Raw genomic sequence first — 17677 nt, 5'->3', positions numbered from 1 at the left:
ATAACTACATATTTCTATATATATATCTGATGGCATTTTGGTACAATATGTATTTATACCTATATACTGTATATATATATATATATATATATATATATATATATATATATATATATATATATATATATATATGTGTATATATATATATATATATATATATATGATTACAGATATATATAGGAATATCTATTTATAAATACTTAGAGCATATTCTGCTATATGCAGAACATTGGAATATGACATATTTACAGTAAATACAAAGTATAACACTTTATTATATATGAATATTGCAGAAATATGCTTTATATGTTTTAATTTACTCAAAGGGACAGTCTACTCCTGAATTGTTATTGTTTAAAAAAATAGATAATCCCTTTATTACCCATTCCCCAGTTTTGCATAACCAACACGGTTATATTAATATACTTTTTACCTCTGTGATTTCCTTGTATCTAAGACTTTGCAAACTGCCCTCTTATTTTAGTTCTTTTGACAGACTTGCATTTAGCCAATCAGTGCCCTCTCACTTGTAAATCCACGGGCGTGGTCACAATGTTATTTGTATGGCACACGTGAACTTAAGCCCTCTAGCTGTGAAAAACTGCCAAATGCATTGAAATAAGGGGCTGCCTTCAAGGTTTTAGAAATTAGCATATGAGCCTACCTAGGTTTAGCTTTCAACAACATTAAGGTTGATATTAAGTAATGTTATATACATTTTAGAGTGCTATTTCATAAAATATATTGCCAACTAAAGAGTAAATGGTAATAATGTATAGTTTCTCCTTTTTTTTTTTTTTTTTTTAATTATTTCATGTTTTTAAAGCATGCCTGATATTAGAGAGTCTAAATGGGAAATACTCTTATTTGTGATACTCTGTTATAGGGTTGTGGAGAACTTATTTATGGTTTGTTGGTTTTTCCGCTTTTTTTCCTCTCTCTTTCCTCTCGTCTCCAAAAAAAAACTGGCTTTGCCTGGCCTTTAGGAATTCAGATGGTCCTGGGCTTTTAACTTTTTACTAGTGTGATTTTAATAAAATGCAGTCAACTCTCAATCTAGTTTCATGGAATGTGGGAGGTATTTCCTCCCCCATTAAACGGAAACATATATTAAAAATGTCAAAACGTTACAGTCCAGATATTATCTTTCTGCAGGAATTTACACTTGAAAGAGATAGAAATCCCTAAACTGAAAGCTAACTGGGTCTCAGAAATTATAGCGACCCCTTGTCATAAAAGAAAATGTGGAGTAGCTATATTGTTTAATAATAAAATCACCCACAATATTATAAAACAAGAACTAGACCCAACAGGCAGATATATAATAATCCAAGATGAAATTGACAGAAAGATCTGGTCGTTTTTTAATATATATGACCCAAACAAATTGGATATTGAGTTCTGGGCAAAAATTAAAAATAAACTTGTTCCCTATCTAGGACAGAATCTAATTTTGGCAGGTGATTTCAATTTGACTATGTACCCTGAGATGGACAGGTTTCGATTAAAACAAAAGCACGCATATCAGAGGGAGGCAAAACTACTGAAAGAACTGGGCAAGATGCTGAATTTAAAGGATATATGGCGATTGCAAAATCCAGATATATGTAGTTTTTCTTGTGAATCAAAATTACATAGAAATTTTTCAAGGATAGATATGTTCCTGATAGAGGATAAGTGGTTGGCTTTAGATATCGAAACACAGATTGTGGAGATAATACTTTCAGATCATGCAATTATTAGTATGCACATTAAAACATCACCTACTATAGGAAAAAAATTCAATTCATTCTGTTTCCCAAGCTATGTGATAAATAATAATAGATTTGCAAATTGGCTATGCGGAAAATGGAAAGAATATTATTTTTTAAACAAAACATATATTAATAAAATAGAAAGCTTTTGGGAGGCAGGTAAAGCTGTTCTTAGAGGTGAAATCAAAGCGTTTATGATAAAAATTATAAAGAAAAGTAAATAGAGAGAGATTCAACTTGCAAATCAACTTAAGAACATGTATAAATAATTCAAATATAATTACATGGAAGAGATATACTGAAGCCAAACACGAGAGGGAAATTTTCTTGAAAGACAAATGGTCCCTTGAAGATCTGAAAACGAGAGCCATTTACCAGGGGTATCAGGGGATATCAGCAAAACATCTTGCGAAAATCACTAGGTTTAGAAAAAGTAAAAATATGATATCATTAATTAAAGAAGGAACACAAGTACATACAAAAACTACAGAAATCCACAATGCTTTTTATAATTTCTATAAAAAATTATATGCAGAGGTACCTATTAACACAGACGGGGAAAGGTCATTCCGGCAAAAAGTTAAGTTACCTCAAATATCAGCAGAAACAGTACAACAAATTAACTTACCTATAACAGAAGTGGAGGTAAAGGCTGCTATTAAAAAAGCTAAAACAAACAAGGCAGCGGGTCCAGAAGCCTTACGGCAGAATTTTATAAAATAATAACATTAATCCACAAAAAAGTAAACCTCCAGAAGATATGGGATCATATCGACCCATATCTTTATTGAATAATGATTATAAGATTTTTATGTCAAGCATAGCCGACAGATTGAAGAAAGTGATAGGTGGATTCATGAAGATCAATCGGGCTTTATGCCAGGCAGAAATTCAGTACGTAATACATGAAGGGTACTATTAACATTAGAACATTAGTTCAATAAATTACAGAACCTTAATAAAAACAGAAAAACAGATCTAGTCCTTTTAACAATAGATGCTGAAAAAGCATTTGATTCCATCATTTGGGATCATATGTTCACCTCACTTAATAATTTTGGTTTCTCAGGCAATCTGGATAAATTCTTAAAACTAATTTATGACAAACCGTGCTCTCAACTCTTAGTTAACGGAGAACTTACACAATACGTTAGGTTGCATAGGGGGTGGGGGACACGACAAGGGTGCCCACTGTCACCCTTGCTTTTTAACATAGCACTGGAGTCTCTAACTGCTAGTCTAAGACAGCAAGTAAAAGGGATTAAGATGGTGAATCAAAACCTGGTTATTTATTTATATGCTGATGACATTATTCTATTTCTTCACAATACCAATATAAGTATCCCAAAATGCTTAGAAATCCTTCAATGTTATAGTAAATTTTCAGTATATAAAATCAACTCAAATAAATCGGAGATATTGTGGATAAATAAAACAACTAAGAGCTTTTTTTAAAACATGCATTTAAAGAAGTAGAATATATAAATTATCTCGGAATTAGTTTAGGGAGAAATCCTAAGGACTGGTACCATCTTAACTACGATAAACTGTTCGACAATTTGTCTTTGGATTTGAAAAGATGGAATATTTATTACCTTTCCCTACCAGCAAAAATTATGTTGTTAAATACAATCTTTTTTCCCCAGTAAATGTTTCAACTCCAAAATTTGCTGCTATTTATTACAAAGAAAGATATAAATAGATATAATAGGTTATGCGCTGAGTTTATTTGGGGGGAAAAAGACACTGTTTGTCAATAGAGAAACTTAAAACAAAAAGCAAAAACTAATTGCGTTACAAATATATAAACCTGCTCCACAATTAAAATAGGTCCCTATCACCTACTAAAACTGAGATTAAATATATAAAAGATAAACTGTGGGCGTCTAAAAAGGCTAGTTAAGAGCAAACTTCAATATTAAATCTATAATTATATATTTATATATATATATATATATATATATATATATATATATATATATATATATATATATATATATATATATGTATAAATATTCCAACAAAATACACAAAGTGAATAAATAATAAACCATGTTTATTGGTATATTAAAATTCTAAAAATCTCATCTGAGAGTTATAGATATTAAATAGTAATCAGTTAAATGCCTATAGATAATTCTCAAGTATTATACCTGATAACAGTTTAACCAAATATTACCTCTGCTGCAGTCAGGGTTATTGATTAAACTACAAGTCATAGTATTTTAAATAATAAAGATAACCACAATATCTACAATGATATAAAATAGTGCAAAACCTATATTATATATGATAAAACAATGATGCACAGTATTAAGGCACACAAGAAATATATTCAATGTAGTTTGAAATAGGGATTGTTATAAACTTTGTACCAGTTATATGATTAGTTTGTAAAAAGAGGGGTTTGTATCCTATAGTCATATAATTCCCATAAGTATCATAATGATCTGGTATTTCTTTAAGAATGAAAACATTTTTGCAGCATTTGTAACAGCTGTGTTATTCAGCACAACCTGAAAGTCTCGGTACCTGTTAATGTTTTATAATGCTCCGGAGCTCCGGGTGTAGAATAGTATCCATTCTGTGAGGTGCTTAATTATCACCTAAGAAGAAATTTTACTGCCTTCAGCCCTGGGATCCTTGAAGCTGTGCACAGAAGAAAGCTGCCGAGCTCCTCTTCCCTGTACGCATCTGGATCCACCCTCCGCTGTCAGCTGTTTTACCTTCCGTGTATCCAGGAGTATGGTGTCCCTTCTCAGGCAGAAGAAGATAATGGCAACGTGTTTCAGCTCACTACGGAGCCTTTGTCAAGCCTGTCTTCTCTGTGTGATCTCATTCCTTAAGTACTTTAACTGGAACGTTGTAGTAGAGATGGAGATTTTATGGAACAATATGTAGTGATTGTACACACAGCAAAAAGGCAGAGAAGAACTATATATTTAATTCTAGATTTAATATTGACATTTGCTCTTAACTAGCCTTTTCAGGTGCCCACAGTTTATCTTTTATATATTTAATCTCAATAGAGAAACTTACACAACTTTAAAAATTTGGTGGATTTTTGCTCCCCAACATACAATCCTATAACTGGGTTGCATTGGTTAAATTTGAGGTAGATTGGTTATCGGAAGCTAATTACATTACGTACTATGAGATGGAAACAGAGCTAGTAACGCCATTCAATCTAAAAGCTATACTCTACTACCCATACAATAAGCTACCAAGCAATATTAGTAAGTTATACACTACTGCAAATATAGTACTAGCTTGGCAAAAAAAATCTAATCTAATGGGATACATCTACCAGATATCCCAATATCTTCCTATTACAGGCATACCTGACTTTACATTAAACGGTATCTTACAGCGCTCAAAATATCCCAATCTAGCTTTTTGATAATGGGGTACCTAGCTGCCCCTGAGATTGAATATGTATTAGTGATGAAATATCAGAAAGCGCCTAACTAGAGGCTATTGGGAAGTGGGTTTAGAAGATTCTATAAGCTTCTCTATCAAGTGTAGATATTCTTGGTAAAATATAACACAAGGTTGTATAAAGATGAATATATAAGCGATATAAGAGTTTGACAAATTTAATACATAAAATAAAATTAAAATTCAGCATACAATCAGTTAAAAACATGGATCCATGTACATATTATAGAATATTGTACAATATTAATCGGTTAATAACAATTGTTTTAAAACGATAAGTAACAGTTGTTTTTAAGCACAAACTTATTCTAAAAATCACAAACTTCTGTAAAAATTACTTTAAATGTTACAAACTTCTGTAAAAATTACTTTAAATATTTGTTGTTATTCAGTTCCTTATGTTGTTTTGTTGTTGATTGCAGGTTTATGAGGATAGAGTCTTATAATATAGACTGAATACCCTAGAAAACACTCCAACAACTAAGCATTCGCCAGAAAGGAAAGGAGGATTTTAATCATCATTATTATCAACACATTTATTTTACACCATCAAATAACCATTGATTAAGGATTTGGAGCTACACCCACACATTTTTCTCCACTAACTAATTTTTTCACCATCATCATTTTTGGATCACCACACGTTTTTTGAGTTCAATTTTTGAGTTATATATTTTTGATTCACATATCTCCGATTTTTAGAACACCAATATAATTTTGTTTTTAAACACAGATTTTTTATTATTATTTTTTCTAACACAGAATTTTTTCTGGAACACTTTAAAGGAATCACTTTTATTTTTTATATACCATCATTGTTTTATCACATTTTTTAACGGAGGAGGATATTCCCACTAAGGAATTAGAGACATTCAATAAATTGGTGCAATACACCCAAACTACATTCTAAGGAACTGAATAACAACAAATATTTAAAGTAATTTTTACAGAAGTTTGTAACATTTAAAGTAATTTTTACAGAAGTTTGTGATTTTTAGAATAAGTTTGTGCTTAAAAACAACTGTTACTTATCGTTTTAAAACAATTGTTATTAACCGATTAATATTGTACAATATTCTATAATATGTACATGGATCCATGTTTTTAACTGATTGTATGCTGAATTTTAATTTTATTTTATGTATTAAATTTGTCAAACTCTTATATCGCTTATATATTCATCTTTATACAACCTTGTGTTATATTTTACCAAGAATATCTACACTTGATAGAGAAGCTTATAGAATCTTCTAAACCCACTTCCCAATAGCCTCTAGTTAGGCGCTTTCTGATATTTCATCACTAATACCTGACTTTACACCAGGTATAGAAAACAAAGTATTTAGGGACTGACTGGCTAGAGGACTGATATATCTGGCACAGATGAAACAAGACGGAATTAGATCAATACAAACGTTCGAGGAACTGGCCTATATATACAGGCTTTCAGCAAAAAACTTGTATGCATACCTACAAGTTCAAAATTATTTTCCACAATTATCGTCCATATTTGGATATGACTGGAATAAACCAGAAATAGATGCAGGGATTAAACTGTATAAAGCTGGCAAAGGATCAATTTCATACTGGTATAAAACTTTATTCACAATGCTAGGATCAATACACATAAATAAACTTAAGGATAATTTGGTTAAATATTTTCCAACTATTCAAGCCCAAGCTTTGCGAAAGAGCATAGACCTGCCAGATAAAGCCACGTCACTAATCAGCTGGAGAGAGACGCAACTAAAAGTAATCAATAATTATTATCTAACACCATACAGAATGAGCAAATGGTCAAAAGAAAAGCAAGTGGGCAATTGTGTTAAATGTAATAAGGAGAAAGCAGACTTGCTACACTGTTTGTGGTCATGCCCAAAAATGAATCAATACTGGGGAAAGATAAACTTTTGGTTAAATACATTTTTACACAATAAACTTCGGATTACATCACAACATAATTTTTTTTTATTGAGTGATAGCACAGAATCAGGAGAGCAACGGCTGATAAATATGGCCGTTCTGGCGGGACTTAGCCTAATATTTAAGAGATGGAGGTCCCGTGATGCCCCTGGTTGTGCTGAATTTTCTAATATGATGAAACTTCAAATGACCATTGAATTACAAGATTTGAAGTCAACTTCTGAAAAGCAATTTAGATCTCTTTTTTTTTCTAAATGGAAGACAATTATACTGTCCTGTCCTTTGCCAATACAGTTACAATGTATTTCCCCTTTAAAAAATGAATTACCCTTTATAACATTAATAGTAGAAGAGTTTCTTCCACAACAATGGCTATATACGCAGGCTTGAGGGGGAGTTCTGAAATAGTATTAGACGTGGCCAGTGTTGGAGAGTAAACTAAAATATAATAGGCTCGGTAAAAGCATGTACATATTGACATAGTATCCAAGAGGGAGAAAGAGAGAAGAGAGGGGGAAGGAGGAGAGAGAGGGGGAAAAATACTATTACTCGGTTCTCCTTAGAACAACAAGGTATTGAAGTAAAGAGAATGCAGCAGATTGTATGCCTGTTATTATTTTGACCACATAACTTAATAGATCAAGATATATTGATAATTGTTAAGGGTTACTAAGATATGAACATTAATACTGAAGGTGCGGCCTGTTTTAGAGTAGAATATATTGATGTTCAATTCTTTAAGGCAATGTGGCCTATCTATCAAGCTCCGAATGGAGCTTGACGCCTTGTGTTTCTGGCAAGCCTGCAGGCTCGCCAGAAACACCAGTTATGAAGAAGCAGTCTAAAGAGCAGGTGGACAGACATCACTGAAATTCAACCCGATCGAGTACGATCAGGTTGATTGACACCTCCCTGCTGGCGGCCGATTGGCCGTGAGTCAGCAGGGAGCGGCGTTGCACCAGCAGCTCTTGTGAGCTGCTGATGCAATGTTAAATGTGGAGAGCGTATTGCTCTCCGCATTTAGCGAGGTCTTGCGGACCTGATCCACACTGTCGGATCAGGTCCTCAAAACTTGTGATAAATAAGGGGCCAATATATTAATGTGCCTGGAATTATATTGTCTGTGTTTTGCACTTTCTATTTTGATGACAAAACAACATTGTGTACCCTGTAACCCTTATAACTTGAATTGTGTAAAAACAATAATAAAAAAAAAAAACATTGTGCTCCCACTTGTGGAGTTACCTAGGAGTCAGCACTGATTGGCTAAAATGCATGTCTGTCAAAATAACTAAAATAAGGGGGCAGAGGCTTAGATACAATGTTATCACAGAGGTAAAAAGTATACTAACAGTGTTGGTTATGCAAAACTGGTCAATGGGCAATAATGGAATTATCTATATTTTTAAACAATACAAAATCTGGTGTAGACTGTCCCTTTAAATTATACTAGTTACAAATGATTGCATAGTCTAACATTTCATAATTAATTAGCACTTTTACAGATAATCTTTTTGTCAGTGAATATAATGTAAATAACATATTTCATAAGGTAATGATAATTGGTATTATATATAATCCTGAATAAATAAACCCAAAAGCTAAAAAAAAGGCTGTGCATCATTGAGGAGAGATGTAGATTTTGGAGACAAAGAGTTTGTTCTGGGAAACTATTTTTGGTTTACGCAGCAACTTATTTTTTATGTAGCCAGAAGCACAGACAAGTAGTATAGACTATAGAACATGTATCCTCTGGTTTAGTCTGCAACCGTGTGATTAAAGGACAAACTAATTGTACCTCTGCTGGTCAGCTCCAGTCCCAGCTAGAAATGAATGGCTGCAATAATGTCAACTGCACAGAACAATTTGATTTTGTTTTGGGCATTAGGTTGCAACATGTTGTTTGTAATAAAAGAGCTTGTTAGAAAATGCAGCCTCAGGGATCAAATGTGTTTGACAAGATGCTACAGGACTGTGGTGTTTGGTCTTTAGCAAATTATCTGCTAAAGGAACCTGCAGTTTTGGCAGAGGACAATATTCCTTTTGTTTTGAAATGTCTTCAAAGTTTTATCTAAATGTTTCACAAAATTGAATTCATACAAAATGCTATTTCAATTAGAGTTTTCTGTGAGAAAATACTATATGCAGTTCAGGCAATGTTGTTTAGTTTCATTTCCAAACCATCTGAATAGCTGCCATTTTTATCAGTAAAACTGCCATAGATACCTACAATGTTTCTGTTTCATGTACAGGTTTTAAAAACAATTTGTTAAATCTACAAATAAATGTAGGTTAATAGTATTAACCATTCTTTATGTTGACCTTTATAGAATTTTAATGGCTTTTCTCAGACCTTTATATAAAGAAATGTATATTCAATGGCAAACAACTGTAACTGATAAGTATTAGTTGCTTTGTTACAATATGTTGTGTATATTTGCTTACTGTGGAATCTAATTCTTCTGCACTATGTTAAAGACTGTCTTGCTCTTGATTGGCATTGGACATTCAACAAACTTTAAGATCTCCCCCTCATAAAGGATTGCCAGAGTCTATAGCATGAATGAAAGGAATATATACCACAAGGACTGTCCTCTTCTATACTGGGGGTCTCTGTAACCCTCTACGTCTATGACTTGTCTATTAACAGTTGTTTTTGGTTTAATGTATTTGCACTTATGTACAATTTTTGTTATGCAAGATTCAAATAAAAAACAAATATATCTAATTCTTCTGCACTTTACATTTGAACAGCAGAATAACGGGTGAAGTGATATCTGTGGATCATATTGCATATTATGTGCAATTGACATTAATTGTTTAGGGGCAGGGCAGACATATCTATAGAAGATGTGTGTGGTCAACACTCCCATAACCTGCTCAGATGTGAAGTGTCTGTGAACATGTCTTACAAATGCTGTAATTCTGTTTTTGATTACATAGATTGACAGCTTTTGTCTAACTGGTAAAAAAGTAAATTTAGGCAGATAAAATTTTAAAAGGGCATTAAACTTATCTTGTTTTGTGTAAAAACTTTGCTTTGTGGCAAAAAGTTAAAATTTTAATGTACAGTAGGTTTTAAAAATGCAGCAAACGGTCTAAACCACCTGTTTGATTTGCAGAATTTTCAGGTTATAGAATTTGCTTTTTGGCTTCACTAGGAAGAGTGAGATAAGCGCAATTTACATTATGAAATATTTTTGTAAAGCCGGCAGGTCTGCAACAATGAAGACCCACAGCAAAAAATTCAGACAAGAAAAAATATATATTTTTAAAGAATGCTCACAGATGACTGTGTTCAATATTGGAATGTTACACAAAAACAAAGGGAAACAAGATTATATTGCCTTAACACCATGACAAAAGCTCAAAAATAAACAGCAAAGTTCTGAGGTGACAAACTTAAAATATTAATAAGAGTATGGAAAAAAAGCAAATATAACAGAACTCTTTCTTTCATGTAATTGGCAAGAGTCCATGAGCTAGTGAAGTATGGGATATACAATCTTACCAGGAGGGGCAAAGTTTCACAAACCTCAAAATGCCTATAAATACACCCTCACCACACCCACAATTCAGTTTTACAAACTTTGCCTCCTGTGGAGGAAGTGAAGTAAGTTTGTTCTAAGATTCTACGTTGATATGCGTTTCTCAGCATTTTGAAGCCCGGTTCCCCTCAGAGTACAGCGAATGTCAGAGGGATGTGAAGGGAGTATCACCTATTGAATGCAATGGTCTTCCTAATGGGGATCTATTTCATAGGTTCTCTGTTATCGGTCGTAGAGATTCATCTCCTACCTCCCTTTTCAGATTGACAATATACTCTCATATTCCATTACCTCTACTGATAACCGTTTCAGTACTGGTTTGGCTATCTGCTATATGTGGATGGGTGTAAGTATGTTTCATTTACTTAAGACACTCTCAGCTATGGTTTGGCACTTTATATAAAGTTCTAAATATATGTATGTACTTATATTTGCCATGATTCAGGATTCAGTATATTTGCTTTTTTGAAGACTGTCAGTTTCATATCTGGGAAATGCATTTTTAAGAAAAAATTATTTCTTACCTGGGGTTTAGTCTTTTTCAAATTGACTCTTTTTTTAATATTGCGGGCTGTATTAGGCTCGCGAGGGCGCAGATCGCTAAAATTTATTGCGTCATTCTTGGTGCAAGATTTTTTGGCACAAAAGTTACGTTCGTTGACGCAAATTCGACATTTCCGATGTCTTAGTTGGCGCCGAGTCCTTCACAAGGTTGCGTTATTTATGATGCTAGTGTTTCGTTTCCGGACGTTTTTGGCGGCAAATTTTTTTTTTCTGTTTGAGGTGCGTCATACTTGGTGCCAAATATTTTCCTTATTTAAGACCCCATTCCTTTTGCCTCTGACCTTTTTTCTATGTCAGAGGGCTATGCTGTTTGCATTGTTCCCATTCCTGAAACTGTCATATAAGGAAATTGATCATTTTGCTTTATATGTTGTTTTTTCTCTTACATTCTGCAAGATGTCTCAATCTGATCCTGTCTCAGAATCTACTGCTGGAATCCTGCTGCATGATATCGGTTCTACCAAAGCTAAGTGCATTTGTTGTAAGCTTGTGGAGGCTATACCTCCAGCTGTGGTTTGTAATAGTTGTCATGATAAACTTTTACATGCAGATAATGTTTCCATCAGTAGTAGTTCATTACCTGTTTCTGGTCCTTCAACATCGAATGCTCAAGATATTCCTGGAAATTTAAGAGAATGTATTTCTGATTCTATTTAGAAGGCTTTGTCTGCCATTCTGCCTTCTAATAAACCTAAAAGGTCTTTTAAAACTTCTCATAGAGTTGATGAAATTTCAAATGACCGACAACATACTGATTTATCTATCTCTGATGACAATCTATCTGATTCAGAAGATCCTGCCTCAGATATTGACACTGACAAATCCTCTTATTTATTTAAAATTGAGTATATTCGTTCTTTATTAAAAGAAGTGTTGATTACATTAGATATGGAGGAGACTAGTCCTCTTGATATTAAAACTAGTAAATGTTTAAATTCTGTTTATAAACCTCCTGTAGTTATTCTAGAGGTTTTTCCAGTTCCTGATGCTATTTCAGATATAATTTCAAAGGAATGGAATAGGCTGGGTACTTCTTTTATTCCTTCTTCAAGGTTTAAAAAATTGTATCCTTTGCCAACTGATAGATTGGAGTTTTGGGAAAAGATCCCCAAAGTTGATGGGGCTATCTCTACTCTTGCTAAGCGTACTACTATTCCTATGGAAGATAGTACTTCTTTTAAAGATCTTTTAGATAGAAAGCTTGAATCTTATCTAAGAAAGGCTTATTTATGTTCAGGTCATCTTCTTAGGCCTGCTATTTCTTTGGCTGATGTTGCAGCTGCTTCAACTTTTTGGTTGGAAACTTTAGCTCAACAAGTATCGGATCATAATGTGTCTAGCATTGTTAAATTAATTCAACATGCTAATAATTTCATTTGTGATGCCATTTTTTATATCATCAGAATTGATGTTAGATATATGTCTTTAGCTATTTTAGCTAGAAGAGCTTTATGGCTTAAATCTTGAACTGCTAATATGACTTGTAAATCAACATTATTATCTCTTTATTTCCAAGATAATAAATTATTTGGTTCCCAGTGGATTCAAGAATTTCAACTGTCACTGGGGGGAAGGGAGCTTTTTTGCCTCAGGATAAAAAGTCTAAGGGTAAATTTAAAGCTTCTAACCATTTTCGCTCCTTTTGACTTAATAAAGAAAAGAAATCTAATCCTTCCCCTAAGGAATCTGTTTCCAAGTGGAAGCCTTCCTCAATCTGGAATAAATCCAAGCCATATAAGGGATCTAAACCAGCCCCCATGTACGCATGAGGGTGCAGCCCTCATTCCAGCTCAGCTGGTAGGGGGTAGATTCAAATTTTTCAAAGATGTTTGGATCAATTCAGTCCAAAATCATTGGATTCAGAGCATTGTCTCTCAGGGGTACAGAAAAGATTTCAGAGTAAGACCGCCTGTGAGAAGATTTTTTCTCTCACACATTCCAGTGAACCCAGAGAAAGCCCAGGCTTTCCTGAAGTGTGTTTCAGACCTGGAGTTATCAGGGGTTATCATGCCGGTTCCGTTTCAGGAACAGGGTCTGGGGTTTTATTCAAATCTATTCATTGTCCCAAAGAAAGAAAATTCATTCAGACCAGTTTTGGATCTATAGATCTTGAATCGTTATGTAAGAGTACCAACATTCAAAATGGTGACTATAAGGACTATTCTGCCTTTTCTTCAGCAAGGGCATTATATGTCCACAATAGACTTACAGGATGCATATCTTCATATTCCGATTCATCCAGATCACTATCAGTTCCTGAGATTCTCTTTTCAAGACAAGCATTACAAATTTGTTGCTCTTCCTTTTGGCCTAGCAACAGCTTCAAGGATCTTTTCAAAGGTTCTGGGTGCCCTACTCTCTGTAATCAGAGAGTGGGGTATTGCGGTGTTTCCTTATTTGGACAATATCTTGGTACTAGCTCAGTCTTTACGTTCTGCAGAATCTCACACGAATCAACTAGTGTTGTTTATTCAAAGACATGGTTGGAGGATCAATTTACCAAAAAGTTATTTGATTCCTCAGTCAAAGGTAACCTTTTTAGGTTTCCAGGTAGATTCAGTGTCCATGACTTTGTCTCTGACAGACAAGAGACGTTTAAAATTGGTTTCAGCCTGTCGGAACCTTCAGTCTCAGTCATTCCCTTCAGTAGCTATGTGCATGGAAGTTTTAGGTCTCATGACTGCAGCATTGGACGCAATCCCCTTTGCTCATTTTCATATGAGACCTCTCCAGCTTTGCATGCTGAATCAATGGTGCAGGGATTATACAAGGATATCACAATTAATATTCTTAAATCCCAATACTCAACTTTCTCTGACTTGGTGGTTAGATCACCATCGTATAATTCTAGGGGCTTCTTTTGTTCGTCCAACCTGGACTGTGATCACAACAGATGTGAGTCTTTAAGGTTGGGGAGCTGTTTGGGGATCTCTGACAGCACAAGGGGTTTGGAAATCTCAAGAGGCGAGATTACCAATCAATATTTTGGAACTCCATGCGATTCTCAGAGCTCTTCAGTTTTGGCCTCTATTGAAGAGAGAACCATTCATTTGTTTCCAGACAGACAATGTCACAAATGTGGCATATGTCAATCATCAGGGTTGGACTCACAGTCCTCAGGCTATGAAAGAAGTATCCAGCTCCTGTCTAATTTCTGCGGTCCATATCACAGGTATATACAATTAGGAAGCGGATTATCTCAGTCATCAAACTTTACATCTGGGAGAGTGGTCTCTTCACCCAGATGTGTTTTCTCAAATTATTCAGATGTGGGGGCTTCCAGAAATAGATCTGATGGAATCTCATCAAGCAGTGGATGCATTGACACTTCCTTGGGGTTATCAACCTGCTTATATTTTTCTGCCTCTATGTCATGATTCCACCTTAAATCCCAGCTGTCCACCTTTATTATTACCCTATAAAAGACTATCAGTAACACCTGGTTGTTGCTTGATTATTGAAGTTGTAAACCAGATTGTACTTCCAGTTCACTTGTCCTAATCTTATTTCAAGCCTTTTTCAGTCTATGCTGATTTATCTACAAAAATATCTACCTGCTCATCTAAACTGGAACTTCAGGATTGTTTACACTCAGGATTCTTCTCCACGGATCTCAGCTCCCTCTTTGCCCATAGCTGGTTACTCTGACGTCATCCTCCTTCGACTCCCGGCTGAGTCGTTTCCTGACACAGAGACTGATCCTGAGCCAGTGCGGCACACGCTCCCCTGCTGCTTCCCTGCTGTGTCTCTGTCCCAGTTCAGACGCCGCTTTGGTTGAATACCACTCACCTCTCCCAGTATATTCCTCAAGTAAGTGCTAAAGTCTCTTCAAAAGTTCTTAGGATTTTCCAACTTCTACAGAAGATTCATACAGGGATATTCATCCATTGCTCAACCCCTAACTAAATTAACAGGAAAAAAACAGATTTCAGTGGACTAACGAAGCAAAAGAAGCTTTCAAACACCTGAAAAAATGTTTTACTTCAGCACCAATTTTACAGCTTCCAGATCCAGATGCGGATTACACTTTAGAAGTTGACGCCTCAAATATAGGTGTTGGGGCTATTCTATCTCAACAACGCGTTGGATCTCAAGCTCGCCACCCTGTAGCCTTTTATTCACGACTTTTAACACCTGCTGAAAGGACCACAAGAATCTACAATATCTGAAGAAAAATAAAACGTTGTCTTCACGCCAGGTCTGCTGGTTGCTTTTTCTGGATCGCTTCAACTTTCTAATACACTATAGACCGGGTTCCAAAAATACTCAAGCAGATTCTCTCTCCAGAACCTTTCAAAGTGTCCCAGAAATGGAAGGGGCACAAAATATCATACCCTCTCACAAATTCCTAGCCTCTATTACGTCTTTCCATTCCGATCTACTAACTGCTCAACGCAATGACCCTACTATCCCTTCTATATGTACAAAGGAATGTCCGGCTTATTTCATTATGATAAACTATTGTATGTACCACCTACACTAAGAAAACAGCTACTCCATCATTACCATGATAATCCTCTATCAGGACATCCAGGTATTACCAAAACCCTTGAATTATTGAATAGAGAATATTGGTGGCCAAAGATGAAGCAAGACGTATGTAACCATATCTCAAACTGTCAAGTCTGCTCCCGGAATAAACAAATACCACATAAACCATTCGGATTGTTGACTCCTCTGCCCATTCCTGACACACCTTGGCACATGATATCAATGGACTTCATTGTAGAACTACCACCTTCAAGAAATTACACTTGTATCTTAGTGGTTGTCGATCATCTCACCCGTATGGGACATTTCATCCCCCTTAAGAAGATACCCACTGCTACAACCACAGCTAGCCATTTTATCTCCCATATAGTTAAGTTACATGGATTACCCCTCTCAATAGTAACAGAGAGGGGAACACAATTCACTTCCAGATTCTGGAGGGAATTGTGTCGTCAAATGAAGATCACCCCTAGATTCACAACAGCCTTTCACCCACAATCCAATGGTTTAACAGAACGTCTAAACCAAACGTTGGAACAGTACCTTAGGTGCTACATCTCACAAGTCCAAGATGATTGGTCCAACTGGCTTCCGATGGCTGAATTCGCCTATAATAATTCAATTAACACCTCCACTAAAATGTCACCATTTTATGCCTCCTATGGATATCATCCGAGAACGATACCCACCACTACCATCACCTCATCCTCACCGTATGCTGTTGAATACTTTACTGAATTAAAAAACTCTTTACCTCTATTAAAAAAGCATTTGGAGAATGCAAAAGACAAACAAAAACTTTACTTTGACAAGAAACATATACTTCCCCCTCCGTATGAACCTGGTGATCGAGTATGGTTATCTACAAAGAACCTGAAACTAAAGGTCCCCTGCAAAAAATTGGCAAACCAATTTATCGGGCCTTTCAGGATAAAGAAAGTCCTCAATCCTAATGCAGTTGTTCTCCGCCTACCAGGAAATCTAAGGATCCATCCTTCTTTCCATGTGTCTCTCTTGAAACCTTATTCTGGACGTTCGGATTCACAGCCTGAGGACGAGGTCTCTGATGCAACTTTGTGTGCTGACCAGTGTGAGTTTGAAGTTGAGAAGATCTTAGATTCCCGCAACCGTTGGCGAAGGGTGGAATATCTGGTTCGTTGGACTGGATATGGTCCCGAAGAGGATTCCTGGATACCTCTGCGTGACATTCACGCTCCTGATCTACTACGTGAGTTCCATCTTCGATACCCCTCCAAACCTGGATCGGTGATCCCAGGAGGGTCACCTTGAGAGGGGGGATCTGTCATGATTCCACCTTAAATCCCAGCTGTCCACCTTTATTATTACCCTATAAAAGACTATCAGTAACACCTGGTTGTTGCTTGATTATTGAAGTTGTGAACCAGATTGTACTTCCAGTTCACTTGTCCTAATCTTATTTCAAGCCTTTTTCAGTCTATGCTGATTTATCTACAAAAATATCTACCTGCTCATCTAAACTGGAACTTCAGGATTGTTGACACTCAGTATTCTTCTCCACGGATCTCAGCTCCCTCTTTGCCCATAGCTGGTTACTCTGACGTCATCCTCCTTCGACTCCCGGCTGAGTCGTTTCCTGCCACAGAGACTGATCCTGAGCCAGTGCGGCACACGCTTCCCTGCAGCCTCCCTGCTGTACCTCTGTCACTGAGCCTACGCGGCACATGCTCCCCTGCTGCTTCCCTGCTGTGTCTCTGTCCCAGTTCAGATGCCGCTTTGGTTGAATACCACTCACCTCTCCCAGTATATTCCTCAAGTAAGTGCTGCAAGTATTGTTTTTTGGGTAACGCTACCAGACACATAATCTGTTTAACGGAACTGTCAGGATACTTCTTTGAACAGTACTTTACTTATAAATAATCTGGAGTAACTTTGTGTTTGTTTTACTTATCCACCCCGCACTTAACCCTTAGTTCTCCT

Source organism: Bombina bombina, chromosome 1 (genome assembly GCF_027579735.1).
Source record: "Bombina bombina isolate aBomBom1 chromosome 1, aBomBom1.pri, whole genome shotgun sequence".
Classification (NCBI taxonomy): domain Eukaryota; kingdom Metazoa; phylum Chordata; class Amphibia; order Anura; family Bombinatoridae; genus Bombina; species Bombina bombina.
The sequence above is the reverse complement of the archived record's forward strand: the minus strand, read 5'-3'. Positions refer to the sequence as shown.